Raw genomic sequence first — 24,811 nt, 5'->3', positions numbered from 1 at the left:
ATGCACAGGTACACAGTGAAAAGTCCTGAAATAATGTCCCTCCCAGGAACAGTGTGCAGATTCCTGAGCTAAACCATCTATACTTAAGTAATTTTGGTTATTAGCAGCCACAGTTACGCATCTGGGGTGCTCTAAGAGGGGAAGACTGATGAGAGCAATGGCCCAAATTCTCTTAAAAATAAAACCTTATGAAAATTAAAAAAAAATAAACCCTTATAATACTATAAATGATAATGTAGCAATTAGTTAAGTACGACTGAAGTTATCTGAATTTGGAAAAATTGATATTTGGAGAATCAGCTTTTCAAGTAGCAGCAATGGGGAGCTGAGATGTTTTAAGTGCATTACAAACAAGGGACAGTGAGTGGAGTTCTCTTTTAATTGGAAACACAAAAGTGATATTAAACCAGCAGATGACTCTGAAGTTTGAGGTTAGTGAGAATTTCCTATCAGGGAAGGCTGTGAAAATTGAGCCTGTGGAGTTTCCTTCCCCAGAATTTCCCCTCTACAGTTTTCAGACTATGACCTAAAACTCTTAGAAAGAAAGAGGGCAAAGATGAACTCTATAAAAAAGCCATGGCTCTGATAGAAGTATGACTTTGGGGTCAGAGCTGTTTTAACTTTGTCATCTGTGAGTTTCATAAACTCAGTTAGATGACCTCTCTGCATACACTCTAAATTTCTCAACTCTAAAATGAGGATTTGCAGCAATATCTGTGTGTTATAGATGCTATTGATGATTGATACTTCCAACTGAGCTAAGCCAATTTGATCTTTCACAATTACCAATTCCTTCTTTATTAACATAGGTAGCTTTCAATAATTAGAAATAAGTGAGGCCACCTCCCCCTAAGTTCCCTGCCAGTTACTATATAACAATAAGAGCAATTTTCAGGGAGAAATTTGCCCCGTATACAAATATCTATTTGCAAGGAGGTTCCAAATGCTAGGAGTTCTTTGTTCTGCTAGATATTTCTACAGAGCCTTGGGCAGAAGGTTCACTTGAAACAGATGAAAAAGTATTCCAGTGGCAGAATTCAGGCCAAGTCAGATAAACAAAAACCTTCTATAGAAAGCTAAAGTGAGAATCATTTCATCTGCCTAAGTTGAGGATGTTATTCAAACATTTGCAGACTTGGACACTTATTCACCTTCTTCGCACAAGAGGGTACTCCTGCAGTGTATCTTCCCATAATCCACATAACTTGAAATACCCCAAGCCCACTAATGGGGAACTACTTCTGATACCTCTTATGCTAATTTACCTGGCTTCTGAAGTTCACCCAAACAAAGAGAGCTTCAGAACTTATAGGAGGGCTTCTGAAGTATAGTGATGTGCTAATAAACTGGAACTCAAAATGGGACCTCTGCTGATCTGCACTGAATAAATACTGCCACCACACTGATTCAAGTTATTAACATGATATCCATGAATACTAAGTGAGAAAGAGATGTATACAACCAACTCTCATTAGCTGGTTCAAGCCAGCTCCTGGACACCGCTGAATGTGGTCTTATGATTTGAGTTTCCCAGATGCTGACTACCCTTAAAAAAGCACCCAATGTTAACAAATAGTTTTGTGTTAGTCATCTCATGTTGTATAAAAAATTACCCCAACACTTAGCAGCTTAACACCAAAGACATTTATTAACTCAGTTTTGTGGCTCAGGAATCTTGGTAACACTCAGCTGGTATTCCTTTGCTTCAAGACCTCTTAAAAAGATGTGATCTATTAAAATAAATAAATTAAGTAATAAATAAATAAACAGATAAAATAAAAGATGTGATCTAGGTGTTGGACTTATTCATGGTCTTATTGGAAGACTTGACTGGGGAAGGAGCCACTTCTAAGCTCAATATAGAGGGTGTGGTCTCAATTACTGCCAGCAGTTAGAGGTAGGTTGCCCATAGTTTCTTGTCAGGCAGATCTCTCCTGCTTCCTCAGCACAGCCAGCATGGACAAAATACCGGTGAGAGAGACAGTGCCAGCAGTAATAGGAGAGAGAGTGAAAGCAAGCTGGAGGTCACCGTGTTTTATAATATAATTTCAAAAGTTACTTCCATCACTTTTCCATATTCCATTTGTTGGAAGCAAGTCACTCAGTTCAGCCCACATTGAAAGATAGGATTTTACACAAAGATGGGAATATCAGGAAGTGAGAATCACTGGGAGCATTTTAAAGACAATATACCACAAATTCCTAGAGAATAGTCAAAAATTAACTCCTAAGAATATGTCACATTGTTCATGCTGAAAGTATTTCAATATAGATTATAAGCAATATAAACTAAGGCAATGCAAGCTGAATAAAAAGCCCAGTAAGTGTTCAATAACTCTTCCTCCTCCTTCTTGTCTCTATGGTGTGGGAGCAGTGAAAAGACACTGTTAGAGGTTGCAACCTGGTACCTCAAGAGCTCCAATTTAGCCAATAAAATGTTGAAATCTTTCAAAGTTCTTTAAGACACTTGCCTTCTTCTCTTCACCACAGACTTCATCATTCCCTGTTGCCTTACATACAACAGGTTCCCATTCCTACTCTGGTCCCTGTATGATTTGTATCAGGGGCCCTTTGACACTGATGATTGTAATTTTCAGATAAACTTCTTTTGAACACTATTTTTTAATATCTTCCTTTCCACTAAGCCTATTTGTCATTCAACAAATACTTCTCAAGTGCTTCTTGTGTTTTAGAAACAGTACTAGGCAAGCCATAATACATATAGCTAGGTAAAATGTAGCTCCTTGGCCCAACCAAATGAATTATGTCTCATTTTATTTTCTCACTTAAACTCAGGTATTCCAAAGATGGTCAGTCAAGTGGGAGAAGCAACAGCAAATGGCTGGGGAAATTCTGGAAATAAAACCTTATTCATTTCTGGAGCAAAGGAATCCTCATCACATCACACTGAAGCTATGTAAGATGGCCCAGGAAGACCTCCAAAACACATAGACAAGATCATAGACAAGAACAGTGGTTCTACAAATGTAGTCTCCCAAACCAGCAGCTTAGCCACACCTGGAAACTTAGAAATGCAAGCTCTCGGGCTCTACCCACAACCTCTGAATTAGGAAATCTGGGGGTATGTCTCAGCAATTTGTATTTTATCAAGCTTACCAAGAGATTCTGATGTGTCCTGTAGTTTGAGAATCACTGCAAAAGAGCATGTCAGAGTTTATGGATCAATCATATGCTCAATTCACTGACTGTACAGATGAGGAAACAGAGGTGCCAAAAAGTGACACAACTGGTTAATTTCACTTGCTAATGAGCAGCTGTCTCCCTCAAGCATAAGCATCTTTACTTCTGAGATTTCAAGCAGGCCAGGGGCTGGGCTCCCTGTGAGCCCTGGGCTCCCGCCTAAATCCATTCCTTGGCTCCGAGTGTAACCAGCACCTCTGTCCAGTCATGCACGGCACGTCCTGCCAGGTCTGCAGGTGTGGTCCATGTACTCAGAGGTGTGCCATTGGAAGAGTTAAACAATTACCAACCCTTGCTGGCCTTTCTGCTCTTTAATGCCACATACCTGCCCCATTACCTGCAAAGGTGAGCTCAGACAGAGGCTATGATCACACACCTCTCTGAACACTCGCCAGTGCTAAGGGGCCCGGGACTGGGCTTCCAGGGCTGCTACCTTGTTTACACAATTAACTCTTGGACAATAAACCCGAACCTTCCCAACATACATCCCTGGAATACAGGATCATGGTGAAAGCACAGAATTCCTGATGTATTTTAGATATAACTTTCTGAATCACCATTTGGAATGACCAGACTTCTCAATGGCACATTACATGAGTTAGTAAATAGGTTATAAATAAAATAACAACAGGAAGCAGTATTTATCAGAGCAAAAGTTACCTTGTTAAGTAAGAAGAGGGACAGAGGTTTTTAGCTCCATCCTTCCATATACATGGAGGCTGGGAGAAAGACATGAGAAGGAAGAATTTTAGAATTTTTCCAAAGTTATTATTTCTATGAATGAGACTAGAAAACAATAATAAAACTGTGCAGCACATGCCCTTATCTGGGCTACTAGATACCTTTTAAGTTCCTTTTTTTTATTGAATCCTCATTTCCAAACATATAGGATGAAGGATAGAGGGAGGTGAGAAATGGGTTATTCTGGGTATAAAGCTACATGTTTACAAGCAAATGAAGAATTTTGGTGACATTTGGTAGGAATGATCTTTGAATTCACAAGTACCCATTGCAACATGAAGGTCTGTTTTGAACAGCATTTCTCAATGGTCTTGAACCTCAAAATCATTTTTGAAATGCAGATGTCCCTCCTCAGAATATGGGGATAAGGGGTCTGACATACAGTGCCATGTAGTCTCAGCGCACCCCCATCAACTCCCTTTTAATTCCAACAAGGATTCAAAAATGTTTTGATAATAATTCACAGAAATTCTAAAAATCCACAACATTAGATTCTTTTTCCAAAACAGAGGAGCCAAATCTTATACACCTCTGAATTCTTCCACCCTAAAGCAGAGACCTAGAACATTGCTATGTCCAGCCTAAAGACATGCTTTATACTACAGTGTTGTATATGTAGAGCTTGGCTCAGTTTTAAAGTAAGATTTGAATTAGCTACTGCAGCAGCAGATTATATTTTTCAAAGATGACTGCAACACTACTTCTCAGCCACATGCTTTTCTAGAACATAACCTTATCAGTACTCCCATCAAAAGGCAGAGCCTTGAATCTGGTGGACTTTTGACTGCTTTGATCAATATTGCTGGCTAGAGTGATACCACATGACTTCTAAGGCTGGATCATAAAAGGCCATGCAGCTTTCTCCATGTTTGTAGGAATACTGGCTCTTGAAGTTCTACCAGGGAAGAAGTCTCACTACTCAGAGGCTACAGATGTGAGCAAGTCAGGCCTCATGGTGAATGGTAGGTAGTTGATCCAAGTGACACCTCTGCCCAATGAGTCTTCCCAGCCCAGGAACTAGATGTGTAAGTAAATGTGCCTTTAGATGATTCCAGCTTCCAGCCTCTGAGTCTTCCCAGCTGAGGCTTCAGACATGGTGGAGCCGAAACAAGACATGCCCACTTTGTCTGTGAATTCCAAGCCAAAGCACCCATGAGAATAATAAAATGGTTGTTTGTAAGTGGATAAGTTTTAAGTTAATTTGTAATGCAGAAATAGTAACTGGAATAGTTTCCAACATATATTCATAAAGCGACTTCCCATAGCATTTCAGTTTCTTGAAAAATTGAAGGAAATGGAGGATGGACACAGGATGTGGCCAAAGCAAGGAACTAGGTAGCAGGCCTAGCTGCTAGTAGATGGGAAACATGTGCTCAGTGGACATGTATCTGCAGTTTGCAGTCACCATCCCTGACACTGTGAACTGAGCTTGGATGGCATGACTTGTTATACTCATCCTGTTGTTTTTTTTACATAGCTGAACTGTGGACTTCAAATTGGGTAAGTAAGCCAGCAAGGGTGCTGAAACTTTCATATCAGCACCTTCTTGCCTGGTTACTGTATGTGCTTTTGTTTTGCAACCCCTGCCCTGGAATATAGCAAGCAAGCACATAATAAATATTTGTTGAAGTTCGAAATCAGTCCATCCTTCTTGCTGATTTTTTTATTTATCTGTGGATTCTGCTGATAAAACTTTCTTTTCCCATAAGTTTAATGGCACTTAAGACATCTTTTCTCTTCCTTCTTTTCTTTCTTTCCTTCCATCTTCCCTCCCTCTCCCCCACCTTCCTCCTTCCCTTCTTTTTTCACTTTCACATCTTATACCTATGTTCCCTGGTCTGGTAGGAAGAATCCACCTTGCCAGGCCTGGATTGGGACATTTGAGGCTAAAGGTCTATCTTCTCCTAAAGACTGGGCTGATTCCTGCATGTCCCCAGGCCTGCAACCAGCCTCTGAGGTCACTTATTCAGCCATCCTTTTTGATAGGATTGGAAGCACACATCTGCACAGGCTGGGATAAGATAGTCACACCTAAGACAAGTGAGGAACATAATTCTTCATATAGGGCCTGAGAAGGGTGCACACACCTCATATTAAAACCAGTGATCCTCTGTTACAAGCTGTTGGGACAGCACAGTGCAAAGCCATTTATTCATCTTCACAAAATCCTACAAAGTAGGGGTCTCTCCCAATTTAGTATCAGTATCTTTACTTTCCAGATGAAGGAAAAGATCAATTGCTATATAATACAAATATCTACTACTATTATTAAATATAAATATATATTAAAATACATAATACAAATAAAGTAAACATAAATACTGTTATTAAAGTAATACATTATTAAAAGTATTAATATTGCTTAATAATTATAGATTATACTTGCTATGAATTATAATTTTAACATCAATACTACTTAATATTGTTTCAATGAATTAATTATGATTCATTGGAAATGATGTTCATTGTAACTAATAATAATAATATTGTACCCTACTATGTACTCAACCATAAATTATGCATTGTACTTTCGTCTTCTCATGTAATCTTTATACAGTCCTCTAAGATGGATGCTGTTGTTGTTGCTATTTGGTGGATAAAGTGATCGGGGGTGAAGAATGTACTGAAGGTCCTACAGCTCAGTTAATTTCAGTCGCTTAGTTATGTCCAACTCTTTGCGACTCCATGGACTCCAGCATGCCAGGCTTCCCTGTCTATCACCAGCTTCTGGAGTTTACTCAAACTCATGTCCATTGAGTCAGTGATGCCATCCAACCATCTCATCCTCTGTCGTCCCCGACTCCTCCTGCCTTCAATCTGTCCCAGCATCAGGGTCTTTTCCAATGAGTCAGTTCTCTGCATCAGGTGGCCAAAGTATTGGAGCTTCAGCATCAGTCCTTCCAATGAATATTCAGGACTGATTTCCTTTAGGATGGACTGGTTTAATCTCCTTGCAGTCCAAGGAACTCTGAAGAGTCTTCTTCAACACCACAGTTCAAAAGCATAATTTCTATAGCACTTAGCTTTCTTTATAGTTCAACTCTCATATCCATAGATGACTACTGGAAAAACCGTAGGTTTGACTAGACAGACACTTTGTTGGCAAAGTAATGTCTCTGCTTTTCCACAGTAAGGAGCTAAATCTCTCCTTGGAGGACTGAAATTTGAATCCAGGTTTCTTTGACAGAAAGTCCATGTTCTTTCCTTTCTATCACGGCCCTCTGGTCTTCACTGTGCATTTATGTTCAGTTCAATTCAGTTCAGTTCAGTCGCTCAGTCGTGTCTGACTCTTTGCGACCCTGTGAATCGCAGCAAGCCAGACCTCCATCACCAACTCCCGGAGTTTACCCAAACTCATGTCCATCGAGTTGTTGATGCTATCCAGCCATCTCATCCTCTGTCGTCCTCTTCTCTTCCTGCCCCCAATCCTTCCCAGCATCAGAGTCTTTTCCAATGAGTTAACTCTTCACATGCGGTGGCCAAAGTATTGGATTTTCAGCTTCAACATCAGTCCTTCCAATGAACACCCAGGACTGATCTTCTTTAGGATGGACTGGTTTGATCTCCTTGCAGTCCAAGGGACTCTCAAGAGTCTTCTCCAACACCACAGTTCAAAAGCATCAATTCTTCGGCACCCCTCTAAACCTATATTTTTGGCTAGTTAGAATCCTGAAACCTTCCAAGTCAGAGAATGGTGGGCAGTTTCAATGTCTCAGAAATGAGGGGCCATTGGAGCCATTTCTTTAGACTAGCATCTTGCAGACATCCCCCACTCTACCCCATGTCTTCTGAAACTTGAGTCAGCAACTGAGCAAAGCCACAAAGACAGTTCCAAGAGGTGTGGTGTGACCAGGAATAAACACAGGCAGGGAACATTTGAACCAAAAGGCACTGAAACTTGACAACCAGGACATGCCAGGACATGCCAGCTCATGGCTCATAAAGGTTGCAACTTTTGTTGTGAACATTCAGTCACTTGGTTAAAATAATACTACTAATAATACCACCTGCTGACACTATTGGGGTTCTCCAGCATTTGAGGGGACAGCACAGTCAAGTTCCACTGAAAGGAACATAAAACCACAGGCATACAGACATTTTTTGCCTTTGAAGGGAGCAGATGCAGGGTAGGGTTAAGGGGTGGAATTTCCCTGGCTCCTTCCATGACGCCAAGACCAAGGTTAGAAATGAACTGAACCACCTTGTAAAAGGCATTATATATAAAGTCATCTGTTTACCTCAGCCGCTGCTGTCACAGCCCCATGTTCCTATCAAGGGCTTAAAGCAAACACTGTGAGTGGCTGAAGAACAACACCGTTTCTGATTCTCTCCTAAAACCTGATTCACTTACAAAATGGGCTTATGAACTTAAAATTATGAGAGGGGAGGATGGAAGGGAAAGACAAGAACCCTTTTATTTAGCATATTATTCACAATGAAAATTGGCACAGAAGTCAACCACATACATTAACATAGCTTGGGCGAGTTTAAAGCTTATGAACACATTTCTGTGGAAAAATGCGAATATGGAAAATCCCCTCTCTTATTTTGCCCTTTCCAAAAAAGCAATGAGTTCTGGGCTCCATGTGTATTCGTAACCTCACTTAAAAACCAAGAAATTAATTGCCAAGTGAGCTGGGGGAGCCTGAGCTGAAGGGAGCTGAGGGTCTGCTGCCTTGTAAACCAGAGTAGGGGAAGGGAGGAGGCCTGGGACTCCCTTGCAAGTCAGATTTCCTCTGATCACAGAAGGGAAGCCCAAGGAGACCCTCAGAGGTTCTCTGCTGATGGGGGTGTCTGGTGGGGAAAATGCATTATAATTAGAGAGGGAGAGATATCTGTTTCTAATCTTGCTCAAAATACACCAATTTAAAGGGAAGTTATAGTTAGAGAATTGTACACAGCAGTACCCAGGAATCTGGTGTGGTGAGCTTGTCACTGAGTTTTATTCATTCAGTGCTTCCTTAAGGACCCTGCAAGTACTTAGAAACACACATAATCATCCTCCTCAAAACTGCCTCTAAGATAGATAGAGGTGTCTGCTGATAGTTCTTCTTGTTTAAGTCATTTTTCAGGCTCTACTAGATGACAGATTCCCTGGAGAATAAGGAATTTAGCTATTCATTCACAAACAAGGGAAACAATTTACAGATAAATAGGCTAAGAAAAATTTCCACCACTGCATAGCACTATCCATCAGTATATCTCTTGGTCCTCCTCCCACCCATCCACCCATCCATCCATCCACCCACCCATCCATCCATCCCTCCACCCATCCATCCATCCATCCATCCTCCCATGCATGCAAAGAATAACTTATTGAGAGTTCACAGGGCACTTGCCTATGCACATGCAAAGTTCTAAAGAAGCCCTGGAGAAAAACTTACAATTTCTGAAACATCCTCACTCCTTAGCCTGGAGAGCAGAGCAACACTGGTTCTGGTGAGGAGACAGAGCTGAGAAGTAAGAAAGAGAGAATTTATGAACCAAGTGAAATGCTAAGTAAATATATTAAGTAACTCTGTTGCTAGAAGTTTTCAAATAAGGAAATAGAAGAGTCAGGAAATAATCGATAGTTTTTAGGAAGCACTCAGCAAGTCATTATTGAGCATCCATTCTGTAGCTGACTCTGTGCTAGACCCTGGGAACACAGAGAAGCTCTTTCTATGCTCACAGCTGCTTCCAGTCCAGCTATGAAGGAGACACATGATGTCATGTCCACACTGTCATAAACTCTGAAATCTCCATGAGAGCTGAAGGCAGAGCCAAAGACCAATCTGCAGACTCAGAGAGGAAGAGGCATGTACAAAGGCCCTGTGGTGGGACCCAGCTTCTGAGGAGACATCTGCAGACCAGTATGGATGGAAAGGCTGGTCATCTAAGGACTTACAGACTATGCTGAACGAAACGGATAGTTGCTTACAGTTTAAAATGTTTGCTTTTTAAAATGTGCTTCTGGCTTCTGGAAGTAGAATGGCCTGTGATGGCAAATGGTAGAATCAGGGAGTCCACTAGGACAGTCATTCAGGCAAGATGGTAGTGGCATATGAATTATGACCTTTCAGGTAGGAAAGGGGAAAAAATGAGATATGAGCTTAAAAACTATTGCAGAAGAGAAGGAAATCAGAACCTCTTTCTGGGAATGGGAAAAGAATGGGAAAAGAAGAAAATGCCTCCCCCTCTCCCCCAGGTGGTTGCTGGAGGTGTGGTGGGTGTTGCAGGGGTCAGGGTGGGAACAGGGCAGAGGGCAGGCTCCTGCCAGCAGACAGAGTGGTTATGGGTGGGCTGTTCTTGAGATCAGCTACCGACCCCACTTAGCTATGGAGAGAGAAGGTTTGAATTGAGCTAGCTTCCAGAATGTCAGATACATCTGTGCACATACTTATCTTTCTTGCAGGTATTCCATTATTTCTATGCTGTGAATTTTTAGCCTTTAAATCCCAAAATGGAAAAAAGAAATGGAAATTCTTTGATGTTTGGAGTTACAGTTTCTCAGATCCAATTGGAATGAAATTCAGCAGTCATAAACTTTGATTACCATTACAATATTAAATTTCAAAAATAATGTTAAACATGAAAATGATTTTCAAATTATTTTTTGAAAATCACAAAGTAAAAGTTCCGGTATCCTGAATTCATACTGCTGCTGTTCCTTGTGGCCCAAACAGAGCTGCCTTACATTTTCAGAAAGTGCAAGCTTTCTCTTACATGCACGTGGAAACATGATGTGACAGTCACCACTGTCCTTACTTGAGATGTCACACTGCCTGGGGATCATCCATCACTGCATTTATAGCAGTACGTCAGCAATTACTTTGAACTTTTTGTTAAAGAGTTTCAAAATTTGCTAATTGGAGTTCTTTAAATGATTAGAAAGTTGGGCTTGGATATAATACCATATGAATTTGTCACAGATTTACTCAACTTAGTGTATAAATTTGGCAGTGACTTTTTTTTTAAAGTAGAACAAGTGTCATTTTGTCCACTGTTATGCAGAGATTAACTCTGACCATCACTTCTCATGGCAAAATGGACCAAGATCTCTAAAAGTAAATAATAATGAGTGAATTTATATATCTATATATATCATAAACACTTCTAAATATATTATGTTGCTTTTCTGTATGTGAGGGGAGGGGGGAAGTTATAGAAAGAAGGTAGGTATGCAAAGAATAGAAGGTGGTTCTTGTTATTTTTCAAAACCAGTTCATCTTTTCTAATGAGTCATATCCCTGTGTCTGAGCCAAGTTCTTCCATGTCCCCACTGGCCTCGGCTTTGGGAATCCTGGGTATGACTCATGGGTCAGGATCCTGAAGACAGAGTCCTATATTCTCCAAAAACAATTTAGGCCCCTCAGCCTGTGATGCAACAATACAACTTCATATAAATCAGTGGAAGCTTTTATGAGTTGACTAATATGTTAACACCCTGTGATCCAGAAATGGAGTTGCCTAAGCTTTTTTCAGGCTGGGTCATATAAACTGTGTCTCAAGCAGTGTTGTAGAGTTTCCAGTGTCTTCAAAGATGATGTGGCAGAATGGGCCAACAAATGGATGATTAATATGCCTGATTTTGTGCAATTCTGAACTATAGTTTTTGGTTGGAAAGAGATCAATCCCTGTACATTTACTTATTTATTCATTTTAATTTTTAGTGGGTCGTTGTTATCTCTTAAATTTTATTTTATATTAGAGTGTAGTTGGTTTACAATGTTTTGTTAGTTTCAGGTATACAGCTAAGTGATTCAGTTATACATGTACATATATTTGTTTATTTTCATATTCTTTTTTCATTTTGGTTATTACAGAATATTAAGTTGAGTTCCCTGTGCTATATAGTAGGTCCTTGTTGATTATCTGTCCTATATATAGTAGGACATATATGTTAATCCCAAACTCCTAATTTATTCCCTCCATCTCTCCCCTTTGGTAACCATAAATTTGTTTTCTAAGCCAGTAAGTCTGCTTCTGTTTTGTAAAGAAGTTCATTTGTGTTATTTTTTAGATACCACATATAACATATGTGGTATGATATGATATGATATTTGTCATATGATATTTGTGGTATGATATGATATGATATTTGTCATATGATATTTGTCTTTCTCTGTCTGACTTACATCACTCAGTATGATAATCTCTAGGTCCATTCATGTTGCTGCAAGTGGTATTATTTCATTATTTTTATGGCTGAGTAATATTCCTTTGTATATATGTACCACATCTTCTTTATCCATTCCTCTGTTGATGGACACTTAGGTTGCTTCCCTGTCTTGGCTATTGTATACAGTACTGCAGTGAACATTGAATTATGGTTTTCTCTAAATATATGCCTACTAGTGGGATTGCTGGATCATATGGTACCTCAATTTTTAGTTCATACTGTTCCTCATAGTGACTGAATCAATTTACATTCCCACTAACAGTATTGGAGGGTTTCCTTCTCTCCACATCCACTCCAGTATTTATTGTTTGTAGCCTTTTTATGATGGCCATTCTGGCTGGTGTAAGGCTCATTGCTTCATTTGAAAATATTTTCTCCCATCCTGTAGCTTATCTTTTCATTTTGTTTATAGTTTTTTTAATATGCAAACAATTTTAATTAAGTTCCATTTGACTATTTTTGTTTTCATTTTCATTTCTCTAGGAGGTGGATCCAAAATGATCTTGCTGTAATTTATGCTAAAGAGTGTTCTGTTTTTGTTTTCCTCAAAGAGTCAGTTGTTCCATTACAGGGTTCTAACTGTTGCTTCTTGACACATACAGGTTTCTCAGGAGGCAGGTAAGGTGGTCTGGTATTCTCATCCCTTCAATAATTTTCCACAGTTTGTTGTGATCCACACAGTCAAAGGCTTTGGCGTAGTCAGTAAAGCAGAAGTAGATGTTGTTCTGGAGCTTTCTTGCTTTTTCAATGATCCATCGTATGTTGGCAATTTGATCGCTGGTTTCTCTGCCTTTTCTAAATCCAGCTTGAACATCTGGAAGTTCTCTGTTCATATACTATTGAAGCCTTGCTTGAAGAATTTTGAGCATTACTTTGTTAGTGTGTGAGATGAGTGCAATTGCACCATAGTTTGAGCATTCTTTGCATTGTCTTTCTTTGAGATTGGAATGAAAACTGACCTTTTCCAGTCCTATGGCCACTGCTGAGTTTTCCAAATTTGCTGGTATAGTGAGTGCAGCACTTTCACATCATCTTTTAGGACTTGAAACAGCTCAGCTGGAATTTCATCAACTCCACTAGCATTTTCGTAGTGATGCTTCCTAAGGCCCACTTACTTCACACTCCAGGATGTCTGGCTCTAGGTGAGTGATCACACCATCATGGTTATCTGGGTCATTAAGATCTTTTTTGTATAGTTCTTCTGTGTATTCTTGCCATGTCTTAATATCTTCTGCTTCTGTTAGGTCCATATCATTTCTGTCCTTTATTGTACCGATCTTTCCATGCAAAGTTCCCTTGGTATCTCGAAATTTCTTGAAGAGAACTCTAGTCTTTCCCATTCAATTGTTTTCCTCTATTTCTTTGCATTGATCGCTGAGGAAGGCTTTCTTATCTCTCCTTGCTTTCTTTGGAACTCTGCATTCAGATGGGTATCTTTCCCTTTCTCCTTTGCCTTTAGCTTCTCTTCTTTTCTCAGCTATTTGTAAGGGCTCCTCTGACCCCATTTTGCCTTTTTGTGTTTCTTTTTCTTGGATATGGTCTTGATCACTGCCTCCTCTACAATGTCACAAATCTCCATCCATAGTTCTTTAGGCACTCTATCAGATCTAATTCCTTAAATCTCGTTGTCACTTCCACTGTATAACCATAAGGGATTTGATTTGGGTTATATCTGAACGATCTAGTGGTTTTCTCTACTTTCCTTTCTTCAATTTAAGTCTGAATTTGGCAGTAAGAAGTTCATGATCTGAGTCACAGTCAGCTCCTGGTCTTGTTTTTGCTGACGGTATAGAGCTTCTCCATCTTTGGCTACAAAGAATATAATCAGTCTGATTTTGGTGTTTATCATTTGGTGATGTCTATTTGTAGAATCTTCTTTTATGTTGTTGGAAGAGGCTGTTTGCTATGACCAATGCATTCTGTTGCCAAAACTCTGTTATCCTTTGCCCTGTTTCATTTTGTACTCCAAGGCCAAATTTGCCTGTTACTCCAGGAATCTCTTGACTCCCTACTTTTGCATTCAGGTCCCCTATAATGAAAAGGACATCTTTTTTTGGTGTTAGTTCTAGAAAGTCTTGCAGGTCTTCATAGAACCATTCAATTTCAGCTTCTTCGGCATTAGTGGTTGGGGCATAGTCTTGGATTACTATAATATTGAATGGTTTGCCTTGGAAATGAACAGAGATCTTTCTGTCATTTTTGAGATTGCACCCAAGTACTGCATTTCAGACTCTTTCATTGACTATGAGGGCTACTCCATTTCTTCTAAGGGATTCTTGCCCACAGTAGTAGATATAATGGTCATATGAATTAAATTTGTCCATTCCAGTCCATTTTAATTCACTGATTCCTAAAATGTCAGTGTTTATTCTTGCCATCTCTGTTTGACCACGTCCAATTTACCTTGATTCATGGACCTCACATTCCAGTTTTCTGTGCAATATGGTTCTTTACAGCTTCAGACTTTACTTTTATCACCAGTCACATCCACAACTAGGTGTTGTTTTCTCTTTGGCTCTGTCTCTTCCTTCTTTCTGGAGTTATTTCTCCACTCTTCTCCAGTAGCATATTGGACCCCTACCTATCTGGGGAGTTCATCGTTCAGTATCCTATATTTTTGCATTTTCATACTGTTCATGGGATTCTCAAGGCAAGAATACTAAGTGGTTTGCCATTCCCTTCTCCAGGAGACCATATTTTGTCAGAACTCTCCACCATGATCCGTCCATCTTGGGGTGGCCCTACACATGACTCATAGTTTCATTGAGTTAGACAAGGCTGTGGTATTAAAGTTTATTGTACTGTAAATAAGATTAAAACCAACATTAAGACAACACATGATTTAACATATTCTCATTGCCATAAGAACTCCATGCCCTTGCTCACTTGAGAAACCTCTACCACCAAAGATCAGATAGGCTGACCAGTGAACACCATCTTCACACCTAACATCTGAGCTCTCTCACCTGGAATTCCCATGACTTTGGCATTCAGCATATATTGATGATTTACTAATGCTTATTCTTCAGAGCCAGAATGTTTCCTGAGCTTTGAATTATATTTTCAATTGCTTATTAAACACCTTCATCTCACACATGGCATACTCAAGGAAAAAAACTCATACCATAACAAGATCCTTCTTTGCACATTTTCTAACCCATTAATATCATCATTATGCCCTGACTAGAATCTTAAAGTCATTCCTCTTTTTCTTTCAACCACTTCACACAATCAGCCACCAGTCCTAGCAATTTAACACTTGATTTCTATCTGTATATTAAACCTAACACCTTTTCATTTGGTACTAGTAGTCTATAGTCACATAAGCAATTAGCAAAAAATTAGCAGTTTAAAACACTCCAGTTTATTATCTCATAATGTCTTTGGTAAGAAGTCTGGGAATAGGTTAACTGAGTCCCCTGAGCACGGTTTTACAAGCTGTGTTCTCATCTTAAGGCTTCAAAGGTTATCTGCTTCCAGATTTTTTCATATTGTTGACAGAACCCAGTTCTTTGTGGTTGTAGAAGTGAAATATCACCTCCCTGCTGGTGCTGATCTAGGGGTTTGCAGTCAGCTCTTTGAGGCCTACATTTCCTGTGTCATCTTCAGAGCTAGCAGTGGAGAATCTCCCTAAGGTCAAATTCCTCTCACACTTTGAATCTCTTTCACTAGGAAGGTCCCAGTCCCTTTTTATTACTCATCTGGTTAGGTCATGTTCACTGGAGATAATTTCAACTCATTTGGGGCCTTAATTATTTCTGCAAAATTCCTTCACAGAAGCACTGAGATAAATGCTTAATTGAATGACTTAGAAAAGGTGAGTATATACCAAGGCATGTGGATTTGAAGGGATTAAGGAGGAATTTTGCCTTCCATATTTTCCATGGCCACTGTTTTAATCGAGTCTCTAACCATCTCTGTGTTAGACAATGGCCATCTGACTCTGTCTTGAACTGGAGTCTCTCAAAAGCAGAACTTCGTATAAAAAACTTTGGGTTATCTATTTGCAAGGTAATCCCTCAGCAGGAGGCAAGGAAGTGAAACAGAAAAGGCAGAAAACCAATACATGGTGTTGGAGTAACTATGTTAGCATTTCAATAATTGGGGCTTATTACTGCTGCTGAGTATGAGGAAGCCAGAGTGTCACCTCCCAGCTGCCCTAAGGATTGCTTGAGAGCTGCTCCCACTTGCTTTGAAAATGCTCTTTGAAATTTTTACTTCTTGTCTAACTAAATAAAACACATATCTGATCCTGTTGCTCCTCTTTCTAAAAACACCTATCTGCTTATACTGTCAACAAACATTTTGTTTGTTGCGAAATATGACATGCAATGCCCCATGATAGTCATTGTATACTTAGCAGTGAAAAGACAACTGTGTATGAAGCCTATAAGTGGAATGATCCAAAAAGCAAAACCCGAATTCCCTAGTATAGCCCAGATCCTTCAAAATATGTTGTGAACCTATTTTGGCAGCATCTTTTCTCATCTTCCCCATTTAAATTATCTTCCATTCAGGTTACAAAGTTCTCAGTGTTCTTGGAAAATTTTGTGTTCTCTCCTGGTTTCATTAACTTTGCTCAGTTTTACATGTTTTCCCTTTCTGTCTTCTGGGGAAGCTCCTACAAAATACCTCATCCAAAATGAACTTCTATGCACCGTTCTGACACCTCTGTCTCAGCAGCATTTATCACTCTTAATGCTCACAACTTTCCTACTGCATAAGAGATCTTCCTGGAATGAAGAATTGTTTTAAGATTACTTTTTATTTTAGATTTCCAAATATGGCATTGCTCTTGGTTTCAAGTATTTCTCCATGTACATAGATGGATAGATAGATACAGAGATAAATAGGCAAGAGATAGATATGCATGTATTTCTAGAGAGATACAGAGATATATAGGTAAGATCTGGGCTTCCCAGATGGCTCAGTGGTAAACAACCTGCCTGCAGTGCAAGAGATATGGCTTCAATCCCTGGGTTGGGAAGACCCTCTAGGAAAAAAAAAAAAAAATGGCAACCCTCTCCAGCATTCTTGCCTGGAAAATCTCATGGACAGAGGAGGCTGGTGGGCTACAGTCTGGGGGTTTGCAAAGGGTTGGACACGACTGAGCAACTGAGCACACACATACACAGGTAAGACAAAATAGTAATTTTAAGAATAATTTTTAGGTAGTTTTTTTTTATATTCTGGGAATCAACATAAGAGCTAGCTCATCAATGTGTCCTTGGAGCTAGGTTTTTATTGCCATTTTCCTGTTTGTTTTTAGCTCTATTGAGGTATAATTGACAAAAAAAAAAAAGATGTGTTTAAGAGGTACAACTCAATGTTTTGATATATCTATACATTGTTAAGGAAGTCTAAATCATCCACTGATAGGAACCATCTACTATCTTAGTATATTAAACTGGGAAATTTAAAGTATCCCAACTAGAGTTGGGATATGTTAAAGTATCCCAACCTGCTGCTGCTGCTGCTTAGTCGCTTCAGACAGCATATTAAAAAGCAGATACATTACTATGCTGACAAATGTCCAACTAGTCAAAGCTACCTTTTTTCCAGTAATCATGTACGGATATGAGAGCTGGACTATAAAGAAAGCTGAGCGCTGAAGAATTGACAGTTTTGAGCTGTGATGTTAGAAAAGACTCTTGAGCATCCCCTGGACTGGAAGGAGGTCAAACCAGTCAATCTTAAAGGAAATCAGTCCTGAATATTCATTGGAAGGACTGATGCTGAAACTCCAATACTTTGGCCACCTGATACGAAGAACTGACTCATTGGAAAAGACCCTGATGCTAGGAAAGATTGAAGGTAGGAGGAGAAGGGGATGACAGAGGATGAGATGGTTGGATGGCATCACTAACTCAATGGACACGAGTTTGAGCAAGCTTTGGGAGTTGGTGACAGACAGAGAAGCATGGGGTCACAAAGAGACACGACTGAGTGACTGAACTTGTACGTTGTTAAATAATCATTTCACATAATTACCTTTGTGTATGTATTTGTGGGTGGTGAGAAAATTTAAGATCGACCCTCTTAGCGAATTTGAAATATATATTACAACATTGTTAACTGTAGTCAACATACTGTACATTAGATCTCTAAAACTTATTCATCTTGTATAACTGAATTTTTGCATTCTTTGATGCTTTTATGAACGTCACATTTCTCCCACCCACCGACCCCAGGCAACAACAATTTTACTCTGTTGTTCTATGAATTCAACCTTTTAGATTCCACACATAAGTGAGATCAAGCATTATTTGTCTTTCTGTGACTGGCTTACTTCACTTAGCATAATGTCCTATAGGTTCATTCTTTTCGATGCAAATAGCAAGATTTCCTTTTTTTAAAAAGGATTTTTAAGGTATATACATATTTCATTTTACATACCACACTTTCTTTGCCCCATACTTCTTGATTGACTCTTGGGTTGTTTCCGTATCTTGGCTATTGTGAATAATGCTGCAATGAACATGAAACGGTAGATTTTTCTTTGAGACATTGATTTTATTTCCTTTGAATATATATAAGAAGAATTGCTAGATCATATGTCAGTTCTATTTTAATTTTCTGAAGAATCTCCATGTTGTTTTCCATAGTGGCTACATCCCCACCAACAGTATACAAAGGTTTCATTTTCTCCATAAGTTCATCAACACTTCTTATCCCTTGTCCTTTTGATAATAGCCATCCTAACAGGTGGGAGATGCTATCTCATTGTGGTTTTGATTTGTATTTCTTCAGTGTTTAGTGATGTTGAGAACTTTCCATACCTCTGTTGGCCTGTTGTATATCTTTCTTTGAAAAGTATCTATTCAATTCTTTCCTATTTTCAAATCAGGTTGTTTGTCTTTTAGCTATTGAGTTGAGTTCCTTATATATTTTGGACATTAACCCCTTATTTGATATATGCTTTGCAAATATTTTCCCCCATTCTATAGGTTGCCTTTTCACTTTTTTGATTGCTTCCTTTGATGCATAGAAACTTTTTAGCTTGATACAATTCTTTTGCCTTTTTTATGACTCTTGTGACCTGTGCTTGAAGCATTTCCCAGACCAATAACAAGATACTTTCCCTGTATTTTCTTCATTGTTTTACTGTTTTGGGTCTTATATTTAAGTATTTAATCCATTTTGAGTTTATATTTGTATGTAGTATGAGATGAATGCCATTTTATTCATCTGTGTGTGGATATCAATTTTTCCAGCATCATTTGTTGAAGAGACTGTCATTTCCCATATTGTGTTCTTGGCCCTTTGCTGAAAATCAGTTGACCATAAACTGGCGGATTTATTTCTTAACTCCCTATTCTGTTCCATGGGCCTATATGTCTATTTTTCTGCCAATATCATCTTTTTTGATTATGATAGCTTTGTAATATAATTTGAAATCAGTAAGTATAATCCCTCCAGTTTTATTCTTGCTGAAGATTGCTTTGGCTAGTTGAGGTCTTCTGTAGTTTGTATGAATTTTAGGATTTTTTTTTCTATTGTTGTAAAGAATGGCATTGGGAATTTGTTAGGGTTGAATTGAATCTATAGTTCAGTTTGAATTGTATGGACATCTTAACAATGTTAATTCTTCCAATCCATGAACAGGGAATGCTTTTCTATATATCTGTGCCTGTAAACCCATGGCTGATTCTTGTCAATGTATGGCAAAAACTATTACAATATTGTAAAGTAATTAGCCCCCAAGTAAAATAAATAAATTTATTAAAAAAAAAAAAAAAAAAAAAAAAAGTATCTACAATGAGCATTATCTGATGTAAAAATAAAAAAAAAAAAAAAAAAAAAAAAAAGTAACTTTGTTAGCTTGATAAGCACTATGTGGCATAAGGCTTAGCGTATAACTACAGGAGCTCAAAAACAATTATTAAAAGGAAAGTTCAAGTAAGAGAAATGTTTCTAGAACTGTCAGTTTTCTTAAACCAAGAGGGACTCAAGGGAAACAAAAGTAATCCCACCTATGTACCTCAAATTTCTGAGTCCCTGAGTGCATTTTTAGTGGCAGTATAAGTATGGAACATTTTAGGTTAAAATGCATCTTTTGCTATATAGACCCACTATGGTTTTAAATGATTACCTAACAGAAACTACTTACATCTACTTTACAATGTGCACTAAGCATCACAGGAATAAAGCTAATTTTGAAAATATAGCCTTTTAGGTCAGATATACTTATAAATATACCCCCCAAAATACTTCCCTGGTAGCTCAGTGGTAAAGAATCCACCTGCCAATGCAGGAGATACAGGTTCAATCCCTGGATTGGGAAGATCTCCTGGAGAAGGGACTGGCAATCCACCCCAGTATTCTTGCCTGGGAATGTACAGAAGGAGCCTTGCAGGCTACAGTGCATGGGGTCGCAAAAGAATCAGATACAATTTAACAACTAAACAACAACAACAAAATGCCGTATGTTAAAGTTTTAAAAATAATAAGATTGAAAGAAATGCATTGAAGAAGTATTAATTACTTTGTCTCAATGAATATTATACCCAACATGCCCAAAATTTCCTAAAATCATTTAGGAAAGACCTAACTTAATGAGGCTTTACGTTCACCTGCTAATATTGGTAGTATATTTTAAGATTTCAGATAATTAAGAAGTCTACGTTCACAATATCAAAAGAATAGTTTCTGAGTTAAACCAGAAAGATCAAGGTCTCCCAGAGATCAAGAAAAGCTTAAGTACTTTCTTTTTTAAGACATTTTTATAAAATTAAAGAAATTAAAAATGTTATCATTTGATTTAAAAACTTCAAAATATTTTACCTAGAACATAGATAACACTTTTAATTTTAAAATACAATGCAATATTATTGTGATCATTTTAAAATTAGTATATGTATTCACAAACATTACTTCATGGTTCACTAGAGATAATATGGTTCAGATAAAAGTACGTAAGTTTAAAGTTATAGAATAAACATCTTTGGATTCACCTTTGACCTCTACATAACAGTACACTTGTGTGCACAACCTCATTTGGAGAACATGTCAAAAGACTAATTTATAAATGCATTTAAACATAGAAAGTATAAATGTGAGGTCGCACTGAACGGTCCTGTGGCATGCATGCCCTGGTCAAAAAGGGAGAAGTGGCTGATATTCTGAAGTTGACATCACCTGGGCCCTGGCATACACGAGGAGTATTTTATTTCAGAAATACTCATGTCTTGGAGAATGAAGACAAACTTCCCTCTCTGCATTCCTTCTCCTCATCCACAAACCAAAATCATTCCTTCCATTAATCATGACAACTCCTTTTGATGTAAATAGAAAGTATTATACCACACACACACACACAATATATATATATATATATATATATATATATATATATACTTGGTGTATGACACATTAAGGTGATGCCCAATCAAAGGACAAAGTAATGCCAGAGCTGGTAGAAATTAGACAGATATCTGGAAATGAAATAAGGAAGAAAAGGAGGGAGAGAAAGAAAATGAAGGAAGAGAAGAAAGAAGAAAGGAAGGAATAAAGGAAAGGAGGAGGGGGAGGCAGGAAGGGAGGAGAGAAAAGAAGGAAGAAAACAATGTGATTTCTCAGGGAAGAAAGCACAGGAGACCTTGTCTCAGAGGCAGAAGCAGAAACATGAAAAATCTCCAAGGACCTTTCCAACACAGACACTGAATCTCTGGCCTTAGCCTTTCCAAACAATGAAACGATAGGAGAATTCAGGGCCTGGGCACTGCTCCGGCATAACTGTGGACAGATTTTCCCCCATATGTTTACAGAATTCTGAAAGCACAGAAATAGCTGTTGAGCTCTAAGCAGTTTTTGTAAAATTACCCCAGCTCAGAGATGTTTTCATTCTACCCTGGGGACTCTTTGGTGAAATCTAAATAAGTGGAAAGATTCAGCTATTTTGGAGTTTTCCTTGTGCTAAATAATATTCTGTAGATTGGATTAAAAGCAGAAAAAAAATGTAGATATTTTCACATTCACATAAATCAAAATGGCTGAATGTTTAAAAACAAACAAAAAAGTGCCCTCAGGCTGAAAGCAATTATGGAAATTCTTAGTCGAAAGGGATAATTTGTTAGATCATTTATAATGAGCACAACACACAAATGAAAACTGGTGTCTCTGACCTCAACTACCACAACCACTATGATGTTTTCTATTTATAAAAATGATCACAATAAGGTTTGTGGAAGCCCCGTGAAGGAGTTAATTCAAGGGTCCACCTGACTGACCCACCTGATTCCAGAGACAGTAGCTGCCCAGTGTGACAACTGTGAGGGACTCTTCTTTCTTCTTTGATTCCATGGATTGATTTTATTGACTTTTAGGAGATCACATTATAAATTAATTAATTTGCAAAAACACAAATGAGAACACCTTCTTCACCTGCTGAGTTCTCTCTTCTTCAGAGAACAGCTCAAACATCACTTCTCCGAGAGGCCTTCTGTGACCAAAATGCCCAACAATATCCAGCTGAATATTATATATTGTAACCTCAGTATCTGTCTTACTCTTAGACTGGAATCCCCAGAAGTGCAGAAACAATGTTTATTATACTCACTATGAGGGCCTCATACCTAAACTTTAGTGGATACTCACAAACATTCATTGAATGAATGAAGAAAAGAAAACTAGCCTTAATAGCTAGATAATATAATTGTGTTGGTAGAAAGATTCTGCCTGCAAACAACAGGATATTGAACTGAATTTAATAAAATGCCCAGAGCTGGATGTTTCCAGAGTGGATTAATTGGGTAGCTTGACCATGTCAGGGCACTGAGTCTACTTCACAATCAAGCTCTTGGTGTTTCCTTCATCATTACAAGAAGGATGTCACAATTACAAGCATTCATCCTCAAACAACTGAGTTTAAAGCCAGTAAGTGTAGAGAGAAGAGATCACATCAGTCATATTAAAGAAAATTGTGGAAGCAACTTAAATGTCTACTGAGGGATGGGCAAAAATGTGGTACATATATACAATGGTGTATTACTCAGCCATAAAGAAGATTGAAATAATACCACTTGCATGGATTGACATCCAGGGCAATGGATTGACCTGGAGATGTAATACTGAGTAAAGTAAGTCAGACAGAGAAAGACAAATATCATACAATGTTGCTTATATGTGGAATCTAAAAAAATGGTACAAATGAACTTCTTTACAAAACAGAAATAGTCATGGATATAGAAAACACACTTACATTTACCAAGGTGAAAAAGGTGGGGGAGGGACAAGTTGGGAGATTGGAATTGACATATACAACTACTATATATAAAATAGGTAGCTAGTAAGAACTTACTGTATAGCACAAGGAACTCTACTCAATACTCTGTAATGATCTACATGGGAAAAGAATCTAAAAAAGAGTAGATATATGTATATGTATATGTATATGTATATGTATATGTATAACTGATTCACTTTGCTGTATACCTAAAACTAACACAACATTATAAATCAAGTATAGTCCAATAAAAATTAATTTAAAAGAAGAAGAAAATTGTTCCTCAGAGATCTTCTGAACAGACTTCTTCAGTTCCTGATGGCCAGCATATGATCACAAGATCTTAGCCTGCCTACCTGCAAGGAAGGCTAGGAAAACAAGTATCTGGCATTTTCCACATCTATACTAAGGGAAGAGCTCTGTGAGCAAGAAGAAAGAGTGGACAAGAAGCAGACAGGCAGCAATCAAGAGTCAACCAGAGGGGCCTATGATTGCATTCTTTATTTATCATTCTTTGTTTAAAGTATGTCATTAAAATGGGAGCCCTATGTGCATGAAGAACATAGGAAGACTATGTCCTGCATGCAGCTTTCCCTGGTCCATGGATAGAGGTAAGTATATGAATCCAAAAATGCTTCATGAATAATTACATCCAATGTCTGATAGGGAAAAAAAAAACTTTCAACATGATGACCCTGAAGATGATTTTGAACTCCTGTTAGATCAGAGAAACACATAGAAATGTATATTGTTTCATTTTGCCATCTGTAGACTGATGTTTCTTTAACTGATGGCTGCTGGACTCTAGAATCACAGCAAAATAGTTTTGTTGGATCTGGGGAAGCAGTATGTCATGTTTTATTATTTCTTTTTTTATTCCCCAAAATGTAAAATTTGCTTTCAAGAACCTTCCAGATCAATCAAAACATTCCATGAGCATCTTAAGTAGACATTGTTTGCAGAATCAGAAGAATCATAGACTGCTTCATGTTAGATATGACATCTGATGTCTCTTTGCACATGTATTGAAACCCAAGATCATTGAGAAGTCAAAAGACATAGACCTTGACTCATTTTACAATGTAATATAGGCTCTTAGTTAGGTTCAGACATCTTTTGCTTTTTATATCCTGCTAGTTCAACTTCTAAACTTGGTTTTAAAACTTCTCAATTAGCTGCAAAGTGCTGAAATATTCTGTTTCAGCTTTGTTGGCAGGAATTTGACATGCCTGGGAATAGAAGCCGGCCTGTAGCTCTGACTTGGAGATGAAGGATGAGTTCCATCTTCAACTCAGAAAGATAGGAACATGAGGGCCCCATTAAAGGTTTTCTCAGACCCAGAAGATGAGTGACTCCACTGTTCCTTGGAAGCATTATTCATATCTGGCAAACTCATTCACTGGTTGAAGCTCAAGCTAGTGTTTTCAGACTGCTGAGTCATGAGCTCTTCTCAGCATGGGATGAATTTACACACCATGCTACTT

The 24,811-nt window shown here is 38.3% G+C and overlaps 1 long non-coding RNA gene across 1 annotated transcript; it reads right to left on the bottom strand.

The window, feature by feature from the left end:
* Nucleotides 1-1,629: 1,629 nt before the first annotated feature.
* On the bottom strand, nt 1,630-22,875 carry LOC145531477 (uncharacterized). The gene is made up of 5 exons (XR_014072467.1): nt 22,337-22,875; nt 9,327-9,395; nt 3,862-3,920; nt 3,118-3,153; nt 1,630-1,730 (listed from the first exon to the last, which is right to left on the bottom strand). It is a non-coding gene; the product is annotated as an uncharacterized LOC145531477 (long non-coding RNA).
* Between the last annotated feature and the right edge of the window lie 1,936 nt (nt 22,876-24,811).

This window comes from Giraffa tippelskirchi, chromosome 13, assembly GCF_054371585.1.
Source record: "Giraffa tippelskirchi isolate mGirTip1 chromosome 13, T2T-mGirTip1v1.2.pri, whole genome shotgun sequence".
NCBI lineage: Eukaryota > Metazoa > Chordata > Mammalia > Artiodactyla > Giraffidae > Giraffa > Giraffa tippelskirchi.
This window is presented reverse-complemented; position numbering and strand designations above follow the sequence as displayed.